The sequence below is a fragment of the Engystomops pustulosus genome, chromosome 10 (genome assembly GCF_040894005.1).
Source record: "Engystomops pustulosus chromosome 10, aEngPut4.maternal, whole genome shotgun sequence".
Classification (NCBI taxonomy): domain Eukaryota; kingdom Metazoa; phylum Chordata; class Amphibia; order Anura; family Leptodactylidae; genus Engystomops; species Engystomops pustulosus.
In genome coordinates, this window is record NC_092420.1 from 20,445,097 (window position 1) to 20,461,266 (window position 16,170).

General features: G+C 45.5%; 1 long non-coding RNA gene across 1 annotated transcript in view; it reads left to right on the forward strand.

The window, feature by feature from the left end:
* LOC140104732 (uncharacterized) overlaps positions 1–13,577 on the forward strand; it is a 73,200-nt gene extending 59,623 nt beyond the window's left edge. Inside the window, exon 4 of the long non-coding RNA XR_011850398.1 lies at positions 13,256–13,577. This is a non-coding gene — a long non-coding RNA (uncharacterized lncRNA). The remainder of the gene's footprint in view (positions 1–13,255) is intronic.
* Positions 13,578–16,170: the final 2,593 nt, after the last annotated feature.

Here is a 16,170-nt window from a genome sequence, read left to right on the forward strand (position 1 = left end):
AACGGCTTACTTACGCCTACAGTAGCGTTATATATATTTGATTTCTGGTTTATCTGCTGGTGGCTGTAGTTTTTGCAGTGCATCTACTAGCAAATTGTGAGCAATTTGGAGTGAGACTTGCGACCACTGTGTTTTGCGCTTAGTGACGCACATATCCATCGCAAAGACCGAAGTGGGAAAATTTATTAGGGCCCGGGGTTGGATTTCAATTAGGCACAGTCTGCCATTTCCTTTTTTATTTTACGTTTATTTTTTTCATAACTCAGCGTCATCTCATCTGGCATAGTAGTGTGCTTTAATACTTGGCTAGAAAATAGCCATAGGAGAATCCAAACGGCTTACTTACGCCTACAGTAGCGTTATATATATTTGATTTCTGGTTGATCTGCTGGTGGCTGTAGTTGTTACAGTGCATCTACTAGCAAATTGTGAGCAATTTGGAGTGAGACTTGCGACCACTGTGTTTTGCGCTTAGTGACGCACATATCCATCGCAAAGACCGAAGTGGGAAAATTTATTAGGGCCCGGGGTTGGATTTCAATTAGGCACAGTCTGCCATTTCCTTTTTTATTTTACGTTTATTTTTTTCATAACTCAGCGTCATCTCATCTGGCATAGTAGTGTGCTTTAATACTTGGCTAGAAAATAGCCATAGGAGAATCCAAACGGCTTACTTACGCCTACAGTAGCGTTATATATATTTGATTTCTGGTTGATCTGCTGGTGGCTGTAGTTGTTGCAGTGCATCTACTAGCAAATTGTGAGCAATTTGGAGTGAGACTTGCGACCACTGTGTTTTGCGCTTAGTGACGCACATATCCATCGCAAAGACCGAAGTGGGAAAATTTATTAGGGCCCGGGGTTGGATTTCAATTAGGCACAGTCTGCCATTTCCTTTTTTATTTTACGTTTATTTTTTTCATAACTCAGCGTCATCTCATCTGGCATAGTAGTGTGCTTTAATACTTGGCTAGAAAATAGCCATAGGAGAATCCAAACGGCTTACTTACGCCTACAGTAGCGTTATATATATTTGATTTCTGGTTGATCTGCTGGTGGCTGTAGTTGTTGCAGTGCATCTACTAGCAAATTGTGAGCAATTTGGAGTGAGACTTGCGACCACTGTGTTTTGCGCTTAGTGACGCACATATCCATCGCAAAGACCGAAGTGGGAAAATTTATTAGGGCCCGGGGTTGGATTTCAATTAGGCACAGTCTGCCATTTCCTTTTTTATTTTACGTTTATTTTTTTCATAACTCAGCGTCATCTCATCTGGCATAGTAGTGTGCTTTAATACTTGGCTAGAAAATAGCCATAGGAGAATCCAAACGGCTTACTTACGCCTACAGTAGCGTTATATATATTTGATTTCTGGTTGATCTGCTGGTGGCTGTAGTTGTTACAGTGCATCTACTAGCAAATTGTGAGCAATTTGGAGTGAGACTTGCGACCACTGTGTTTTGCGCTTAGTGACGCACATATCCATCGCAAAGACCGAAGTGGGAAAATTTATTAGGGCCCGGGGTTGGATTTCAATTAGGCACAGTCTGCCATTTCCTTTTTTATTTTACGTTTATTTTTTTCATAACTCAGCGTCATCTCATCTGGCATAGTAGTGTGCTTTAATACTTGGCTAGAAAATAGCCATAGGAGAATCCAAACAACTTACTTACGCCTACAGTAGCGTTATATATATTTGATTTCTGGTTGATCTGCTGGTGGCTGTAGTTGTTGCAGTGCATCTACTAGCAAATTGTGAGCAATTTGGAGTGAGACTTGCGACCACTGTGTTTTGCGCTTAGTGACGCACATATCCATCGCAAAGACCGAAGTGGGAAAATTTATTAGGGCCCGGGGTTGGATTTCAATTAGGCACAGTCTGCCATTTCCTTTTTTATTTTACGTTTATTTTTTTCATAACTCAGCGTCATCTCATCTGGCATAGTAGTGTGCTTTAATACTTGGCTAGAAAATAGCCATAGGAGAATCCAAACGGCTTACTTACGCCTACAGTAGCGTTATATATATATTTGATTTCTGGTTTATCTGCTGGTGGCTGTAGTTTTTGCAGTGCATCTACTAGCAAATTGTGAGCAATTTGGAGTGAGACTTGCGACCACTGTGTTTTGCGCTTAGTGACGCACATATCCATCGCAAAGACCGAAGTGGGAAAATTTATTAGGGCCCGGGGTTGGATTTCAATTAGGCACAGTCTGCCATTTCCTTTTTTATTTTACGTTTATTTTTTTCATAACTCAGCGTCATCTCATCTGGCATAGTAGTGTGCTTTAATACTTGGCTAGAAAATAGCCATAGGAGAATCCAAACGGCTTACTTACGCCTACAGTAGCGTTATATATATTTGATTTCTGGTTGATCTGCTGGTGGCTGTAGTTGTTACAGTGCATCTACTAGCAAATTGTGAGCAATTTGGAGTGAGACTTGCGACCACTGTGTTTTGCGCTTAGTGACGCACATATCCATCGCAAAGACCGAAGTGGGAAAATTTATTAGGGCCCGGGGTTGGATTTCAATTAGGCACAGTCTGCCATTTCCTTTTTTATTTTACGTTTATTTTTTTCATAACTCAGCGTCATCTCATCTGGCATAGCAGTGTGCTTTCATACTTGGCTAGAAAATAGCCATAGCAATAGGATAGCATCGTTTGGTTTTAAAAACTAAAAAACACACAAAAAAAAAAAAAAAAAAAAAGGTAAAAAAAAAATTAAAGTTATAACTCTCATTTTCAAAATGTTTAACCCGAGGGCTAGGGGTAGAGGACGAGGGCGGGGACGTGGGCGTCCAACTACTGCAGGGGTCAGAGGCCGTGGTCCTGGGCGGGGTGAGACACCACCTGCTGATGAGGGAGCAGGGGAACGCCGCAGAGCTACACTCCCTAGGTTCATGTCTGAAGTTACTGGGACTCGTGGTAGAGCACTGTTGAGGCCAGAACAGTGCGAACAGGTGATGTCGTGGATTGCCGACAATGCTTCGAGCAATTTGTCCACCAGTCAGTCTTCCACGCAGTCCACCCATGTCACCGAAATCGGCACTCCTCCAGCTCCTGCACCTCAGCCTCCTCCCCCCCAGTCTGCCCCCTCCCAGCAAAATTTGTCATTTGAACCGGCATACTCTGAGGAACTGTTTTCTGGACCCTTCCCACAGTCACAAACCACTTGTCCGGTTGCTGATGAGCAATTTTCCGATGCCCAGGTTTTCCACCAGTCGCAGTCTGTGGGTGATGATGACCTTGTTGACGTAGTGGAAGAAGTGTGTAAAGAGGTGTCCGACGATGAGGAGACACGGTTGTCAGACAGTGGGGAAGTTGTTGTCAGGGCAGGAAGTCCGAGGGGGGAGCAGACTGAGGGATCGGAGGATGATGAGGTGACAGACCCAAGCTGGGTTGAGAGGCCGGGTGAACACAGTGCTTCTGAGACGGAGGAGAGTCCTCGACCAGAACAGGTTGGAAGAGGCAGTGGTGGGGCCAGACGGAGAGGCAGGGCCAGAGCTGGTGCATCAGCGCCAAATGTGTCAACTAGTGAAGCTCCCGTGGCGAGGGCTCCTGCGGCGAGGGCTAGATTTTCAGAAGTCTGGAGGTTCTTTAAGGAAACACCGGATGACCGACGGACTGTGGTGTGCCACATTTGCCAAACCAGGATCAGCAGGGGTTCCACCACTACTAGCTTAACTACCACCAGTATGCGCAGGCATATGAATGCTAAACACCCCACTCAGTGGCAACAAGCGCGTTCACCTCCGGCCGTGCACACCACTGCTCCTTCCCCTGTGTCAGCTGATAGTCAGCCCCCTGCCCAGGACCCTGCCACAAAAACCCCATCGTCGCCTCCACGATCCTCCACAGCATCCACCAGCGTTCAGCTCTCCATACCCCAGACGCTGGAGCGGAAACGCAAATATAGTGCAACCCACCCGCACGCCCAAGCCCTTAATGTGCACATCTCCAGATTGCTAAGCCTGGAGATGCTGCCCTATAGGCTAGTAGAGACCGAGGCCTTTCGCAGCCTCATGGCGGCGGCCGCCCCTCGGTATTCGGTCCCCAGCCGCCACTACTTTTCCCGATGTGCCGTCCCAGCCCTGCACCAGCACGTGTCAGACAACATAATCCGTGCCCTGACCAACGCCGTTTCTGACAAGGTCCACCTGACCACGGACACGTGGACGAGTGCTGCCGGGCAGGGCCACTATATATCGCTGACGGCACATTGGGTTAACTTGGTGGAGGCTGGGACCGAGTCTGACCCTGCGGCTGGTCATATACTGCCGACAACGAGGATTGCGGGGCCTACCTCGGTCCAGGTGTTTCAGGCCTACTATGCCTCCTCCTCCTCCCACCCCTCCTCCACCTCCTCCTCCGAACGACCATCCGTGGGCATGGCGCCATCAGTCGGTAGCTCTAGGCACAGCAGCAGTGCCGTCGCTAAGCGACAGCAGGCGGTGCTGAAACTGCTGAGCCTAGGCGATAAAAGGCACACCGCCCAAGAACTATTACAGGGCATCACGGCGCAGACTGATCTGTGGCTGGCACCGCTGAACCTGAAGCCAGGCATGGTTGTGTGTGACAACGGCCGTAACCTGGTGGCGGCTCTGCAACTCGGCAGACTGACACATGTGCCATGCCTGGCCCATGTGTTAAATCTGATAATTCAGCGTTTTCTCAAGACATACCCCAATCTGTCTGATTTGCTCACGAAGGTGCGCCGCATCTGTGCGCATTTCAGGAAGTCCAGCACAGATGCTGCCACTCTCAGGGCAGCGCAGCGCCGCCTCCAACTGCCCGCTCACCGACTGTTGTGTGACGTGCCCTCGAGGTGGAATTCAACACTGACCATGTTATCCAGAGTTTACCAGCAGCGCCGAGCGATTGTAGACTGCCAGATGTCAACTTCCACCAGAACTGGTAGTCAGGTCAGTCAGCTTCCTCAAGTCTACAATGAGGAGTGGACGTGGATGTCTGATATCTGTCAGGTGCTGAGTAACTTTGAGGAGTCAACACAGATGGTCAGTGGCGATGCCGCCATCATCAGCCTCACCATCCCGCTGCTTGGCCTGTTGAAAAACTCTCTGGTCAGCATGAAGTCGGAAGCTTTGCGCTCCTCACAAGAGACGGGGGAAGAAGATTCCCTTGTTGATAGCCAAAGCACCCTTAGGTCTGTTTCTCAGCGCATATCGGAGGAGGTGGAGGAGGATGAGGAGGAAGAGGAGGAGAATGTTGGCGAGACACAAGAGGGGACCATTGTTGAGTCCTTCACTGTTGAGCGTGTATGGGCAGAAGAAGAGAAGTTGGAGGAGTTGGAGGAGGAGGAAATGGACAGTCAGGCCAGTGAGGGGAGTGAATTCTTACGCGTTGGTACTCTGGCGCATATGGCAGATTTCATGCTAGGCTGCCTATCCCGTGACCCTCGCGTTCAAAGAATTTATTCCAGCACCGATTACTGGGTGTTCACTCTCCTGGACCCACGGTACAAGCAAAATCTTTCCACTCTCATCCCTGGAGAGGAAAGGAGTGTGAGAATGCATGAATACCAGCAGGCCCTGGTGCACAAGCTGAAACAGTATTTCCCTTCTGACAGCGCTAGCGGCAGAGTGCGTAGTTCTGCGGGACAAGTAGCGAGGGAGAGTAGGCGAGCAGGCAGCTTGTCCAGCACTGGCAAGGGTACGCTTTACAAGGCTTTTGCCAGCTTTATGTCACCCCAGCAAGACACTGTCACCTGTCCCCAGTCTCGGCAGAGTAGGGCTGATCTTTACAGAAAGATGGTGAGGGAGTACGTAGCTGACCATACCATCGTCCTAAATGATCACACAGCTCCCTACAACTACTGGGTTTCAAAGCTGGACATGTGGCACGAACTGGCGCTGTACGCCTTGGAGGTTCTTGCCTGCCCTGCCGCTAGCGTCTTGTCCGAGCGGGTTTTCAGTGCAGCTGGTGGCATCATCACCGATAAGCGTACACGCCTGTCGACTGACAGCGCTGACAGGCTGACGCTTATCAAGATGAATAAAGCCTGGATTTCTCCTAATTTCCAATCTCCACCAGGTGAAGGAAGCTCAACCTGCATAATTTATCCACTCCTCCTCCTCCTCATTTTTCTCCTTCTCCTCCTCTTTGTACAGTAAAGCAGAGGAAACTGGCTATTTTTTTACAGGGCCCACTGGCTCTAGCTATAGTACTTTATGCATTTAATTTTTATGGAGGGCCACCGACCCGGTCCTCTGTTTTAAACAATTTTTGGGAGTGCCACATACAGGCACTCAATCTATTCAATTTTTCTGGAGGGCCACCTACCTGCTCCTCTGGTTTGAAAACTTTTTTGGACTGCCACATACAGGCACTCAATCTATTCCATTTTTATGGAGGGCCACCTACCTGCTCCTCTGGTTTGAAAACTTTTTTGGACTGCCACATACAGGCACTCAATCTATTCCATTTTTATGGAGGGCCACCTACCTGCTCCTCTGGTTTGAAAACTTTTTTGGACTGCCACATACAGGCACTCAATCTATTCCATTTCTATGGAGGGCCACCTACCTGCTCCTCTGGTTTGAAAACTTTTTTGGACTGCCACATACAGGCACTCAATCTATTCCATTTTTATGGAGGGCCACCTACCTGCTCCTCTGGTTTGAAAACTTTTTTGGACTGCCACATACAGGCACTCAATCTATTCCATTTTTATGGAGGGCCACCTACCTGCTCCTCTGGTTTGAAAACTTTTTTGGACTGCCACATACAGGCACTCAATCTATTCCATTTTTATGGAGGGCCACCTACCTGCTCCTCTGGTTTGAAAACTTTTTTGGACTGCCACATACAGGCACTCAATCTATTCCATTTTTATGGAGGGCCACCTACCTGCTCCTCTGGTTTGAAAACTTTTTTGGACTGCCACATACAGGCACTATCCAAATTGAATTGTCTCCATAGCAGCCTCCACACGTTGTCTCCATTGCTACCTCCAAAAGTCGTCCATATAGCTGCCTCCATACATCGTCCCTTTATCAAACGAGGTGTGTCAGGCCGAAATTTGGGTTGTTTTCATGGATTCCACATCAAAGTTGTTAACTTTGTCGCCACCCTGCTGTGTTATCCACAAAATACACTGGCAAACTTTTACCATTTACGGATATTATTTCAGCGCTTCTTGCGCATCTGTTTACATTCCCCTCACCCGCCATATCCTAAACTTATAAGAACGCTACTACACTTGATCTTATACAAAAGGTTCTTAGAAGTGCTGTTTGGGGAGTAGCCTAGAGACAGGGGCTTGGATTGGTGAAAGCTCGCCTGGCAGCGGAGCGCCAGCTCCATGCAAAGAACCAACTAACATAGTTTTAACTGCAGCACCTTTAATCTACTACTAGTTCACTGCCTCCATACATGGCCGCCTTATCAAACGTGCTGTGTCAGGCAGAATTTTGGGTTGTTTTCATGGCTTCCACAACAAACTTGTTAACTTTGTCGCCACCCTGCTGTGTAATCCTCAAAATATACTGGCAAACTTTTACCATTTACGGATATTATTTCAGCGCTTCTTGCGCATCTGTTTACATTCCCCTCACCCGCCATATCCTAAACTTATAAGAACGCTACTACACTTGATCTTATACAAAAGGTTCTTAGAAGTGCTGTTTGGGGAGTAGCCTAGAGACAGGGGCTTGGATTGGCGAAAGCTCGTCTGGCAGCGGAGCGCCAGCTCCATGCCAAGAACCAACTAACATAGTTTTAACTGCAGCACCTTTAATCTACTACTAGTTCACTGCCTCCATACATGGCCGCCTTATCAAACGTGCTGTGTCAGGCAGAATTTTGGGTTGTTTTCATGGCTTCCACAACAAACTTGTTAACTTTGTCGCCACCCTGCTGTGTAATCCTCAAAATATACTGGCAAACTTTTACCATTTACGGATATTATTTCAGCGCTTCTTGCGCATCTGTTTACATTCCCCTCACCCGCCATATTCCAAACTTATAAGAACGCTACTACACTTAACTTGGTGCAGGCTGGGACCGAGTCTGACCCTGGGGCTGGTCATATACTGCCGACGCAGAGGATTGCGGGGCCTACCTCGGTCCAGGTGTTTCAGGCCTACTATGCCTCCTCCTCCTCCCACCCCTCCTCCACCTCCTCCTCCTCCTCCGAATTACCATCCGTGGGCATGGCGCCATCAGTCGGTAGCTCTAGGCACAGCAGCAGTGCCGTCGCTAAGCGACAGCAGGCGGTGCTCAAACTGCTGAGCCTAGGTGATAAAAGGCACACCGCCCAAGAGCTATTACAGGGCATTCCGCATCAAACTTGTTAACTTTGTCGCCACCGTGCTGTGTAAGCCACAAAATATACTGGAAAACTTTTTTCATTTACGGATATTATTTCAGCGCTTCTTGCGCAGATGTTTACATTCCCCTCACCCGCCATATCCCAAACTTATAAGAACGCTACTACACTTGATCTTATACAAAAGGTTCTTAGAAGTGCTGTTTGGGGAGTAGCCTAGAGACAGGGGCTTGGATTGGCAAAAGCTCGCCTGGCAGCGGAGCGCCAGCTCCATGCCAAGATCCAACTAACATAGTTTTAACTGCAGCACCTTTAATCTACTACTAGTTCACTGCCTCCATACATGGTCCCCTTATCAAACGAGCTGTGTCAGGCAGAATTTTGGATTGTTTTCATGGCTTCCATGTTAACTTTGTCGCCACCCTGCTGTGTAATCCACAAAATATACTGGCAAACTTTTATCATGTACCGATATTATTTGAGCGCTTCTTGCTCACCTCCTTTGGTTCCTCTCTGCCACCCATTGGTTTGAAGCCTGAGTCCATTTAGGGTATGTTGCCATGCCACTCTCTAGCCTGCCGCTGCTGCCGCTGCCTCTGCATGCCGTCCCCTATAGTGTCAGGGTCAATTATTGGATGTTTTAGATGCTATCTAGCCTCATTCGGTCACTCTGTCATGGCCATGCTGTTGCCCATAATTTTGGCATAATGGTGCGATTAAGCAGCCTCAGAGGCATCCATGCATGCTGCCCCTGCTGTTTCCTGTCCATTTCCGTGGTGTTTCCATCCTTTTCTGAGGTTCCCAGGTATTTGGCCAAGCTTCCCTGTGCAGAGCCTTGGTCCCCTTGAAAAATGCTCGAGTCTCCCATTGACTTCAATGGGGCTCGTTACTCGAAACGAGCACTCGAGCATCGGGAAAAGTTCGTCTCAAATAACGAGTACCCGAGCATTTTAGTGCTCGCTCATCTCTACTCTCCATCCATGCGCTAAATACTACATTCCCCTGGATGCAAGGGATTTTTACAGAACTTTTTTGCTAAAAACTATCTGCATGTGTATGTACCTTAAAGTCTAGAGGTTAAGCAATTCTTTGATTTTTTTTAATTTACTGAGACCATATTAGGCAGTGGAAAAGGAAGAATCAATTTTCCAGCGTTGAGATTCGCATCTTGGAGTAGAAGAGAATTTTTCAATCATCTCAGTCTCTCGTTTATCTATGTAGAATGGGAAATTCAGTTTGCAAGGTCTGAAACTCATAGTGAATCAATGAATCATTGGAGAAGAAAATCTTTTAAAAAATTTCACTGATCTCTGTCAGGCTGGGTGACAAATGTTGGAGAACGAGTTGTCAGACTGCATTTGTGGCCCCTTCTTATTACTATGTGCACTATGTCCACTTAACTTAAAGGAAACCTGTCATCAGGAATCTGCCTAATAAACCACTAACAGTATGTTCTCAAGCTGTTGAACATCCTCTAGATCATGTTTCTTTCATGGTCCAGCTTGGTGGCATCATCCAGAAAATCAACTTTGAATGTATTTAGATGTATAAAGTCAGGGAGATGGAGAGTTTAACACTGAAGTCAAGCTCAGGTTGTCAGGTTGTCCGACGGCGCGTCCCCCGATTTCTGTCGCGTGAAAGCCGGTGCCAATGCGCCAAAATCCGATCATGTGCGCCAAAATCCTGGGGGCAATTTGGAGCAAAACGGAAATCGCTGGGGAAACCCGATGAAAGTGGGTCCGACGGACCCTTAGTAAATGAGTCGTAATGTGCGCCTCAACTTTCTTGTAAAAATGTTCAATATATTGGAATGATTGTCATAAAGACCAGAGGAAGAAGTGACAGAAAAAGGTTGTAACTAGACATCACTTAGATATCTATCTTTCAAGGCCAATAATCCAGATTAGGGAAGATTCACATTGGTGCTTTGTTCACATAAGTAATTTTTCACCGAACCCATTTTGGCTAATGGACACATACACATTGGTTTTCCCTTCCTAGCATGCCAATGGGCATTTTTCACGCTGCAGTTTTTTTTTACTGATGAGTGATTAGTTTAGAACCTGATTTTTTGTGTTCACTGACAACATTGGATCAGTGGAAAAAAAACTGAAGTGTGAAAAAGCCCATTGACAAGAATGGGTCAATATGGCAACACTGAAAAAAAATCACTGAGGCCAGTAAGAAAAAAACAATAAGCCTGGCCTCAATAAGTCAGAATGGGTTCAACGAAAAATCACCAATGTGAATCCGCCCTAATCTAGATTATTGGCCTTCAAAGATAGATATATAAGTGATGTCACTTCTTCCTCTGGTCTTTAAGACAATCATTCCAATATACATTGAACATTTTTACAAGAAAGTTGAGGCGCACATTGGGGCAGATTTACTTACACAGTCCAGTCGCGGCAAGGATTCACTAAGGTTTGGCGCCGATATCCACTAGGTGTTGCTGCTGCGCCGAGGTCCGCTGGAGTTCACTTTAGTAAATTCGGGCCCTTAGTAAATGACCCCCATTGTGCGCAGATCTCCTGAACTCTGGCGCACAATGTCAATTACATGGTAAAAGGTATTCAGAGGCGAGCGGAGCTTGACTTGAGTGTTAAACTCTCCATCTCCCTGGCTTTATACATCTAACTTCAAAGTTGATTTTCTGAATGATGCCACCAAGCTGGACCATGAAAGAAAGATGATCTAGAAGGTGTTCAACTGCTTGAGAACATACTGTTATTGGTTTATTAGGCGTATTTCTGATCACAGGTTTCCTTTAAGTTAAGTAACACATCAATAAGGAAAGTATAAGTTGCATACGGTTGTGGACGCATAACAGGATTTGTTTAAATGCTGGAGAGAAACTGATAGTGGAGTATGAATAGACTTAGGAAATTATCTAAATACTTTATACAAGAGGCAAACTCATGAGCCACTACTGATCAACTAAAAGTTTCGTAGTACAAGGATCTGTGGTCAATCTGTCAGAGCAAACTCTAACATGTTCCTTTAAAGCCATCTCTGAACAACCACTCCTATGATCCCAGCTCAGGCCGTGCTTGAGAAAGCTACAGTCTGTTTTAGCCGTTCCCTAATCCGTAATGTTTGTTTGATATTGTGTCCGGTCTCGGCAACTGAGAAGTTTATTGAAAATAAATCTCTCAGAATGAAAAGCAAAGTTCAGATCCCTATAAACAGGTGTGCAAATATTTCCCGTGAAAGGTCAGTCCGTGCTGTTCATTTCGTGAGATGGTTCGGAGTGACTTTTCAAGCCAAACCATAAAATTGCAGAGCACATCCAGCGCCTTGACTCTTCCATTTATTTAAGATGCTGTTATTTTTCATTTATTTCACAAGCCTAAATGAAATTGATGGAAGAGCCAAGAGAAATCTGTTTTTATTCAATTATCCTCCCTGCAGAAATGGCTCAGTGGTCACCCAAAAGCATCGCACAGACAAACAATGAGTGGGGATAGTGAGTGCTTGCCAAAAGCGATCTGTGGCCACAAGCTCCCACCTGAGTATAGTTAAATATGACAGAGTCAGCTTCGGATCACAATGTGTTTCAGGCTTCTTGTGCTTATCTGCAAAGCCCTGTCTGCTGCAATCAACTACGTTGCAAATAACAGATCAGAGTCACAGTTTCTTTCAATGGCTCCTGGAATTTCAATACAAGGCAATAGGACATTCTATTTTTACATGTCCTCTAGACTTTGGACACATTTATGTAAATTTAAGTATGGAAATAGCCTTAGTGCAAGGTGAGCACAAGGTGAGTACAAGGTGAGTACAAGGTGAGTACTAAGGACCTCTTTGGGAAATGACCAACAAATACTGTTTTGGAAAGTGGTCTACTAAAAGGTCCAAAGGACCATGAAAAAAAATCCACTGCGGTGTTCCTAAGTTAAAAAATAAAGCCCCGGAAGAAGCCGTTCCAGGCGAAACTCGGAGTCGGGCACATCTTACCGAGCCTGTGTTCTTTATAGGCCTTTTTAATCATCACCTTTGTGAGTATTCTTAATAAAGAAGTTTTAAGAAAGATTTCTGGATCTACTGCACTATTGTGTACCTTTCTCCCTATCCCTGAGCGACAAAACAGGAGAGGAGCCAAACAAAGCGGAACTGTTGTGGAGGAGATCGAGTTCCCTGGCTGGAGGAATTTTGTGGTAACACAGGAACTCTCCACTACCGCTGGGACCTCAAGGGAGACGCCGATTCAGAGTGGGGATACGGCAAGAGGACACAATGGTACTTTGAAAAATTGGAGGTACAGGACGCGGCATTAAATATAAGGACTATTTTTCCATGTGTGAGTACCTTTATTGCATACTGAAGAAGCATATGTCTTTTTATATTAGGAGAACGTAGAGGCAGAGGAATAACTGTATTTGTATTTGTTTTAAACGTGGTGGTCTTTCTGGACCTTTGATCATCTTATTCCTCTCAGCGCCGTTTGTCCTTTTCTGTGAGATTTGTTCTGCGAACATAGGGAACTATTTTGTGTTAAAAAGTAAAGGTTGCAGAGTGCGCCAGATTCATGATTTCTGGAGCACGTTCTTCATGAATCTGGTGCCCCCTGCTCTGCTCCGACAACTTTTTTTTGGTGCACCTTTAACACCTTGAGACACATTTCTGTTGACACTGCATGTTAAAACTGGCGCACAGTCCGTCTGAGCACCAGAACACCCCCTTATTTTTGTCACATGATAACTAGTGCAGCCGCACCACAAAAGGGTCGTGTGCAACACTTCTTAAATACCTTAGCAGTCCGCAGGTACCTGACCAGAAGTCTGACAGAAAACTGGCACGAGGGCCTTAGTATATGTGCCCCAAAGTATATCAGAATACAGTGCAGAGATGTAACATGATGTTATTGTTACGAATGGTAGCTCTGTGTCACCTTAATAGTTTATCTTTGGCCTTATCCCAACGGAATTGTTAAGTGACCTCATTGATTTGTACTCTTATACAGGGAGCTGGATATCACCAGGTCTCTACTTTCCCATACAAATGGCATGTGACCCAGTTGGGTCAGAAGAGACGAGTGAAGAAACCAGCAGGCGGAGTTGTAGGACAGTCAAGGTACAAGTCGATCATCAAGCAACGTGGCTTGAAGTCAAGTGGGGTCAACCTGTTGAATTATTTTTCACTCAGATGCATTGGAGCCATGACATGGTCAGGATTTATAATGAAACATGTTACTAGGATCCAATGTCGTTCGACTTTAAAACAAAGTCTTATAACTTGTCACACTTACTGCATTCCGGAACTCCATCCCGCCAATGTAGAAATATACGGATCATTAATGTATTAAATGTTATTAAAATGACACTTTAAAATTCTGAAATGAATCTTTACCAGCTGATTGCCTCCTACTAATGAGAAGAGGGAAGAGCTGCTCGCTGCACGGAAACATGTTTGCGGCTCAGGCAATTAATCTAAACAAGGCTGAGCAGACTTGTTGGTACCAGTACTCCAGGTCACAGTTTTTGAGCAGAGGACACACATTAGCAGCCCGCCTTATGCTCGCCAGCAAACACTGCTAATCTCCCAGATACAGACTGGCTGGCAGACTCCAGGCTCATGCACGCTCGGCTGTGCTCGGTGCTATGCATATCTGCAAAGTATTGAGACAGCCTTGCCGAGGAGAAATTGAGATTGTTTCCCATGTCTTCACTACATTACAAAACTTACAATAATCCAAAAGAAATAATTTCAAGGACTGCTGAACTTTACCTCTGCAGGCAAGCCAGGGCCTTCAATATGAACTGTTAAAATAATTCTGTGGAAATCTGGCTGCCTGTCTATAGAAGTAATGTTTGCAAAGCTTTCTGTAATAATGGACTTTGCATACAATGCCGGAACGTAGCCACCTAGGGGGCGTCTAACATTTACAGCCATAGATCCTGAACATACTTTATTCATGTTTTTGTAGGATATAGAACTATTTGTTAGAGTTTATGGGGGATATTTATCATACGCTGGCGCTTCTGCCTCTTCATGTATCGGGCTGCCAGCTGCGCAGCGTTTTTCCTGCCTGGCGTAGAAAAATACGCAACCGGCGACTTTTCACGTATGAATAGTCGCCGGCAGCAGCGAGTGCGCAGGCGCGGGGACAGTAACGCCCCGCGCCGGCCCACTCCAGTCCGACCGCGCCCCCCGCTCGGCCGGCCGCGCCCCCCCTTCACGCCCCTTCACGCCCCACTGGCGTGAAGGTGGCGGATAGTGAAAAATAATCGCAAAAGCTAGCAATAAGCTAGCATTTGCGATTATTTCAGGGCCTCTGCGCCACTGGCGGTGCGTAGAGGTCCTGATAAATATGCCCCTATGTATCTGTGTTTAATACAATCTTCAAATTACATGAAGACCAATAAAAGTCATGGATCCAATTCTGTGCCATCAACCCCGTCAGATGCCGAACAGAACTTTGAAAGAATGGTCTACTCGAAGCAGTCATTTAGAGAAACACATCTTCCAATACATTGCAGAACAAAGATAACCTGGTGCTATTAGGCCACCCGACAAGTTTGACTTTGGGTTAATTGACCACATCAGTTTTTACTCTATAAATTCTGGGTTTTGGATATGGGTTTTGCTTGAAGAAGAACCACCAGCTTTCAACATCTAAGATTGGTCCCAATATGGATGACAGGTGACCCGGATGGATCAAAAGGTGCTATTGAGGATAGGTAAAGTCAGGCAAAGAATAGTCAGAAACCAGCCATGGTTAGAGCAGGTGGAGGTGTACCACAGTCAAGCTACAATACAATAGTCAGCAAGGTATGAAGTCAAGTGAAGCTGAGGTTATCCCCAAAGTCATAAAAAAATCAGAGATGGATTCATTAATGCCAACATTATAGCACATATCAAACTTTTGGCTTGCCTTTTTTTAAATATTTGAGACATTTTTTATGGTGCTTGTATTCATATGTGACTTTGCTCTGTTCTAGAGCAAAGTTCCTGAACCATTATAGAACCATGGCCCTATGATGGTCCAGCAATATTTTAGCTTATGGTCGCAAGCCTACAACCCCTCCGGTCAGTGGGGAAAATGAACATGAACCCTACTGGTCCCTAGGGCAAAAAAGGTTGGGGACTTCAGCTTTTTTGGCCTTTACATTATTATGTATTACATTCTCTTACATTTCTTTAAAAAAAAAACGATCATTCTTAGCTTTAATTTTCAAATCTCAGCAGAATTAAAAATCAACATCTGCAACTCATAAAATTTGGGCAATAAGTCACCATCATTATCATTACTGTACACGTATTACATCTGATCACAGTTATTAATGCCTATACTAGGTTTATCCAAGTGAGAAGTTACCATGGTGCGTTTTGACTTTTTGGTTTTTAACAAGTAATTCGGAAAAAAAGTGCTGTCTGGTAGTAAAAAAAACTAATTTGAAAGATGTATAAGATCAGCTTAATTGACTCTTTAAAAAAGGATGAGCAATTTAGATTTAAATGCCAAGGTCATCTGTGTACAATGAATAGAGCATTCTTCTCCTCTGTGCCAACGGAACACAAAGGAACATAAGTAGTATATATGCAAAAGAACAAAGCATAAATGAAAAAAAGCCCCATGCATACGACCATGTTTGGGGGGACCCACATTGGCTTCTATTGTGCATGGTTATAGTGCGCTTAGCCACCGTCTGGCCTCACAACAAATTACATCGGGTAAACACTCATTTTGGTGCATAAAAAGTTGTTTTGCAGGGCTGGATCATGGAGAGGCCTTATAGGGCGCATGCCCTGGGCCTAGAGCATTTCCCTCTTGAAAGGGGCCCCCTCCAATCAATAAACACCTGAATTGCCCACTACATGAGGCTGACCTGGATCCCCTCCACATATGTCCACTATGCTACTGACAACACCTCTCTG